The 7,056-nt window shown below is 46.7% G+C and overlaps 1 long non-coding RNA gene across 3 annotated transcripts in view; it reads right to left on the reverse strand.

The window, feature by feature from the left end:
- The window catches only part of LOC121828884 (uncharacterized), a 115,489-nt gene that overhangs the window by 56,064 nt on the left and 52,369 nt on the right, over positions 1-7,056 (reverse strand). The gene's annotated exons all lie outside the window — the stretch shown is intronic.

Raw genomic sequence — 7,056 nt, forward strand, 5'->3', positions numbered from 1 at the left:
CCAATGGAATCTGCACAGACCACACAGACCTTCAAAATGTTCCTTACAGAAATATCTGTCCCAGTGAACCAAGCTGTCAATGTAAGGGCAACCTGCATGTATAGCACAACACGTCTCACATTTTCTCTGCTCATACTGTTCCATCCTGAGAAATGGCAGTCTCACCAGATAGTTGCTAAAGATCCGGAGCTAGGGTTAATCCCCAGCCAGGAAGGATGAGCTTTAGAACAAGGGACTCTATGGTTGAAGACAACATTCTGAGAAGGGAGAAATAAAGAGACAGGTTCTTGGTGTGGGACTAAAAGGCCACAGAGAAGCATAAAGGATGGATGTTTTGTGGAGAAAACTGTAAAATGCTAATATTTGTCTGTGTCCTCTCTGCCCCTGCTCACTCCAGGCTAGGCATCTAGCAAGAAATCAACAATGGACGGAACTCAAAAACTGATTCCAAAATCCTAGGAGCAATAACACTTCGGGAGTGGCGCAATGAGCTAAACTTCCTTTGGCAGAGTACAGAGTTGCTTATCAAAAAGCATCTTTTCAGGGTCCCACCCACCCACAGAGGCTGAATTTGGAGAAGCAGAGCTGAATCCAGGAATCTGCATCCTTAGTGTGTCACCTGGGAAATGTGATACAGTTAGATTTGTGACTGACCCTGTCTTCTCTAAAGGGCAACTGCTGGTATGGGCTGGTTCTACTGAGTATCTAATATGATGTCACAGCCAGGGACTCAACCCTGGATCCATACTGCAGGTGATAGGCCTGAAGATGCTTTTCTATGCATAGGGGCCTACAGGTATCTCCAGGTGAGTTCATATTAAATCAGGGAAACAGAGATAGAAACAGTTCCAGAATGTGCCAAAAGGCCAGAACTCACCTAGGTATAACCAGAGCCACTGCTGATGCCCAGAAAGAGATCTGCTCTTTCTCCCAAACTACTTCCTCTTTTCAACTTTACTCTTTCTTGGTTTAAAGGATAATAGCTGCCTCCAAGCAGCCACAGACAAATCTCTGTCACTTCCCACCTTCCAACTAGGAAACGGGAGAGAAAGAAGGCAGGGGAGTATGCGGTTACAAAGATTTCCTTTCTTCTTTTTTTCTTTTTTCTTTTGGTTTTTCAAGACAGGCTTTCTCTGTGTAACAGCTCTGGCTGTCCTGGAACTCATTCTGTGGACCAGGCTGGCCTCAAACTCACAGAGATCCACCTGCCTCTGCCTCCTGAGTGGTAGGATTAAAGGTGTGCACCACTACTACCCAGCTCTAAAGATTTCTTTTAGAAGTAAAAGTAAATAAATTAAAAGGCTGGGAAGTTGGCACTATCAGTCAAGACTGCTGTACAATCACCAGGACTTGAGTTCAGATCCCCAGCACACAAGTAAAAATTCAGGTATGGTCTACAGAATGAGTTCCAGGAAAGTCCTCAAAGCTACACAGAGAAACCCTGTCTCAAAAAATGAAAAAAAATCCAGATATGGAAGCACACTCCTTTAATCCTGGCATTGGGAATAGAAGGCTTGCTGGAGCTCACCACAGTCTAGCCAAATTGGTGAACTCTAGGTTCAGTTGAGCAACTCTGTTTCTGAAAATTAGGTGGGGAATGATTGAAGAAGACAGCCAACTACCACCTCTGGCCTCTACATATATAAATACACAAGTGCACACATGCACACAAACAGGAATATATATATATATATATATATATATAGCACATGCACACATACAGAGGAAGGAATTACAGTCTTGGAAAATTAAACATCCACATCAACAGAATGCTCCATAGCTTTGGCAAATTGAAAGATATTCACAAAACTTTCAATGGAGAGGTACATCACGACAGCATGATTCCCCTATTGTCCAATTTGTACACACACACACACACACACACACACACACACACACACACACACACACACACAAGATAGGGAAGAAAAAGAGAGAGAGATATGCATGGACTGGATTTCATGCTAATCCATTTTCAGCCAATGTTTTGGGGGTAGAATTTGGGTTCATTTCTTTATGTTGGCTAATTTTCTTCCAACAAATGTGCCTCACTTGCATAATAGCTCATGTTTTTAAGTAAATGGAAACAGCTACTCCCTGCTTGCTAAGTGCTAAGCCTCAGGAATCTGGAACATCCGTTTGCCTGGGAGATTGTGCCCAGGGGAACAAACTCATGGTAAGGCATGCAGCTTTCTCTCTTGCCCCCACTTAGCCCTACAAATAAATTACAGGCACGGGATTTCTCAGCCCAGTTGAGTCATCAGTGACGCCAAGGCGACAAGACATGACTCAAAAAAGACAGAGAAAGGAGCGTCATTGTGCATGGGCCAGGAAGTTGCCTCAGTCCTCTCACTTGGAGTTTAGGCATGGAGAGGACAGTCGGGAGTCATGACCTCTTTCTTCATGCTCCTTTTCTGGATATGAAGCAGGGGCATGAAGGAAGGCAGTGGTTTGTGGGGAGGCCTAATGACTGCAATAAGGAATAACCACAGTCAGTAGTCACATAGACTGGCCAAAGTTTGGTAGTCAAAACAAAGAGCAGCAGCCAGGGACATGGCATGGAGAGGAGGATGCTGGGATTCAGAGTTTCTGAAGCATGTGAGGTCTGCTGTACGTCTCTTCCTGTCACCTGTCACCTGAGTAGAGACACATTGCTCAACATTTGCTAAATAGAAAAGCAATCAAATAAGGGCTTCAATTTAACTCTTTGTTGGGTGTGCTCATTTTCTTAGCCACATATTTGGCTGATGGTTGCTGGGTCCTCTTTTGAATGCTCTCAGGGGCATGCAACTTACTGCTTCATTTTAGACAGCCGTACCTATTTTTAAAAAGAGATTTTCCTTTTTCTTAGAAGTGTGGTCCTTGCAGCCGAGCATGCATACAAATCACTGATTTGGGGATGGGCCAAGGTATTTGCATTTCAGTTAAATTTCCAGACAACTGAACTACGTTTTAATACAAAGATATACACTATGCATCCCATCCAGTACCACACACTGAAACTACTGATTTCCAAATACCAGTTTAACACTGGCTATTTTCTTCTGCTTCCTCTTCATTTTCAAATCCTGTAGGGGAAAAGCAGAGTACCAGAAAACAAAGCAACACACACCCCACCCCCACCACCACGACCACTGCCTCCCTCATCCCTGGCTTTAATATCAGGGTACAAGGGCAGGCCCTTCTTCATTCTATATTCAGTCTTTTAAACTAGTGGGTGTGTCTCTTGTGTCTTCTTAGGCCCCTCTCTTAACAACTGAATAAACAAGATAGGCAGCCATGGCCCAGGGAAGACATTTTCTCTTCTGAGGTCCCAGCACAGAAGGATCTATAAGCAGAGCTCAGACTGGTCAGCAGGCCTGTGCTACCTTCCTCATGCTGAGGTCAGGTGCAGGTGGGATGGCCCACCTGCACATCCATAATGACTTGCACCAACTTCCGGCTAACAGCTCCTTATTTCTACACTGTAACTTCTAAAGGTTCCCATGAGGATGGTGGCAGTGGGGTCAGAGGGCTGAGATTTTTGTGGTATAATCCTAGGGTTCAGCCACAGAGATCTCAGAACACCTACAGCCTCTCAGCCTTCCAGGAGTTTGGACATGTCTGTGCCTCCCAGCCAAAATCTGTTCCCATAAGCCCGTGCACTGCCACCTTCTCTTCCTCTGATGGTGCAGTCACTCATGGGGAGGGACAATCTGGGAGACAAGCTATGTGTTTTCAAGCATCCTGCTCTGACATGCACCCATCCTCTGTAAGCCAACCCTTTTTTTAAATGATTTTTTAAATTGATTCTTTATGGATTTCACATCACGCATTCTGATCCCACTTATCTTCCTGTCCCCTGGAATCCACCCTCTGCCCTTACAACCTCCCCCAAAACAAAACCAAATTTAAAAGCAAAAACCAAAACCCAAGCAAAAAGAAACAAACAAAAAAAAAAAGAAGAAGAATCATATGGAAGCTGTAGTGTGGCCTGTTGAGTCACATAGAGTACCCTTTAGTCCATTCATCTTTACTTGAAAGTGTTCATTTCCAGGAGTCATTGGTTTGGCTTGAGGTCTCTGGATTCTCCTCCACCAGTGATAATGGGCTCTCACTGGGGCTCCTCTTGAATATCCTATGTCCTATATCTTGTGTCATGGAGAGCCTGCTGTTTTGGATCTGAGGATTCATCTCCTTCATATGCTCCAACAGTTCATAGATTCGGTGGATGTTGGGGTGGGCTAACTCCTAGCCCTGGTTCTGGGCCTGGGTGGTAGCTGACTGGTCAACCCTTCAGCTTTCCCTTAAAGTCACTACCCACAGCGAGCTCTCCAGCACTGCCTTGGCTAGCTCACCCAATGCAGCCTGCAGCAAGGAGTGGGGCCATTTCTCCCCCTCTCAGGTCCTCAGATCCGTATCACCCACACTCACACCACCAGGGCCAGCTCTACTATTTTGCCAAGGCAAGGTGCAGGCCCCTCTCCCCTGACTGCTGTAGGGGACATATTGGGGGGGAGGGATGACAAGGTCAGCTCTCCTGCTTTCATGTGCTCAGGGCTGACTCACCTGCATCCAGACAACAGGGTCACCTCTAGTGTGCTGCTCAGATGGGGTACAGAGCTTGGTATCTTGTGTGTTGTAGCTGGTGAGGGTCAGGGCTTAGCTCTCCCAACCTAGTGACCCTGGGGCCAGCTCTTTCACCTTATGCAGGTGGTTGTGGGTGAGGGGCAGGGAGGGCATCTTTCTCTTACCCATGCCACAACATGACAGATGATAGACGGGGTCAGCTCTCATGTTCTCACGGTTTGCTCAGCTGTGTCCACACCACAGGGTCAGCTCTAGTGTGCTGCCCTGATGAGGTGCTGCCCTGATGAGGTGCACACCTGCGGTGAGGGGTGGGGCCATCTCCCCTGAGTACAGGAGGGGGGTCAGCTCTCCCCTAAGGAGCAGAGCCAGCTCTCCTGCTGCAATATCCAGCAAGGTTCAGGGCTGGCTCATCACAGCATGGTCATTGGAACCCTGCTGTGAGCCAACTCTTCTTCGTAGGAGAAAGTCATCTAGAACCAAGTCCCCAGGTGGCAGGTTCTCCTGGATAGGACTTGTCTCCTACACTTGCTGTAGGCCTAAGATCCAGTTCTGTTCAAGGTTCACATCATGTGTTCTCACAGCAAATGAAAGAGGCAAGCCTCACTCCACTTACTAGAGTGCATGTATCTGAGCTTGACTCCAAACAGCAGCATTACTGCTGCCCAGATGATCCATTTCCATCACTTTCTATCAGATAAAAATCTGTGTTTCTAGCCTCACTGTGGAACCCTAGTGGTTGTCTAGAATAACAGACTTTCTTACAGAATTCTCAGCATAGTGTCCAGCCCACTGAAGCATCTCTTTGCATTTTTAATTTCCCAGAGTGATCCCTTTCCATAGCTGATCTTCTACATTTGACATTTTCTATATTTGGTAGAAATACTATTTTAAAACTGGACAATCAGAGGAGAGGGGTGGAAAGAAGAAACCTGAGTAGCTGACATTGATCCAAAAAGCAAAGAGAGGCAGAAGTCAGATCATTAGTGCCTGACCTGTTCTATGCAGCCCTCCTATGGCAAGTTTCACTATGCCACCACACCCAGCAAGTCTCTGACAGTGCCCCAGAGAGAACAGAAGCCACACTGAAGCTCTGACCTTCCTGATAGAGGAAAAAGACAATATTGTCCATAAGAAGAATCACACACCCCCATTATCTACGTGCGCGCGCGTGCGCGCGCATGCGCGCACACACATACACACACACACACACACACACAAACATACACTGGGGATCACACAAGTTGCTTTGCCTTCTTTAGCAACCACTGGAATCTTAGAGAGGTGACCCCCCTCCTTCTTAAGCACTGGACATGGGAGTGGACTGTTCTGTTGCTAGGAGGTGACTGAGAGAATTGACTGGACAAGGGATGCCAAACATGGAGGATTCCACCTGCTGCTCCTGACCCACACAGACCATAACCTTCACCTCTGTTTCTGTTGGAATCCTCATGACCACAATTCACCCTGGTGGCAGTGAACTTGGAGTGGGCACATTCCTACTGCAACGCATGTATAAGCTACCACCACGATAGCTTCCTGCACAGACCCTGTTGGCCTGGCCTCTTCTTCTGTTGACCTGATGACTCTGCCCACATCACCTAGGTTATGCAGAGAGGTTGCTTGAGTTTATTTAATCACAGGTCCCAAGACTGAGGTTGAGTGTGGCCCAAGGATCATAGGTCCATTTATTTATAGATGTCTTGGTTACATCTACTGCAAAGTAAGCCGGCCCCAAACTTCACTGTTCTAAGTAGCAATCACTTGTCACCTCTCATAGGCTTAGCTGTGTAGCTCCTTTGCTATAAGCAATACTAGATGTGTCGAGCCATTCAGAGCTTACCTGGGGTAGAATATCCACAGGGCTGGCTCACAAAGCCAGAGCCATGAGGATAGCCGTAGGGCTGAGTGGCACCAGGCTTTGTGTTGTCTCAAGGATTTCCCCTCCGGGTGCCCACTACTGTACTCTGATTTATTTATTTTTCCCCAGAGTTTAACAGTCCCAGAACACATATGGCACGGGCCCTTCTACAAGCTTCGACTCGGCCTAGGCAGTCTCTTCTACCACACTGGTTCTTTTCTTTGGCTTATTTTTTTTTTTTTTTTTTTTTGGTGTTTTAACACAGGCCTTCTCTTCTACGTGGCCCAGACTGATAAAACTTGTGCTCTTTCTGCCCCAGCCTCATGAATGCTGGGATTCCAGGTGAGCATTACCACATCCTGACCCTGCTCATCTTTGAGCATTTCTTGGCAGCACAACTCCAAAGCCATAGCCCAGTTTGCACTGAAGGAGTCAACATGGCAGCAGGGTGGGCAGAGGGAGGCAAACAATGTCGTCACATTGCTTGCTCTGAGGGAAAATGAAAAACTAGAGAAAGACCAGTTCTCATCCTGCCTGCTGAGCAATTGTGTTACACGTTTATTGTAATCCTAAAGACCCGGACAGGGCTTACATCTTTAGAAAACCTCTTCCTATGTGCCAAACACCAC

This window comes from Peromyscus maniculatus, chromosome 4 (genome assembly GCF_049852395.1).
Source record: "Peromyscus maniculatus bairdii isolate BWxNUB_F1_BW_parent chromosome 4, HU_Pman_BW_mat_3.1, whole genome shotgun sequence".
In the NCBI taxonomy this organism is placed as follows: Eukaryota; Metazoa; Chordata; class Mammalia; order Rodentia; family Cricetidae; genus Peromyscus; species Peromyscus maniculatus.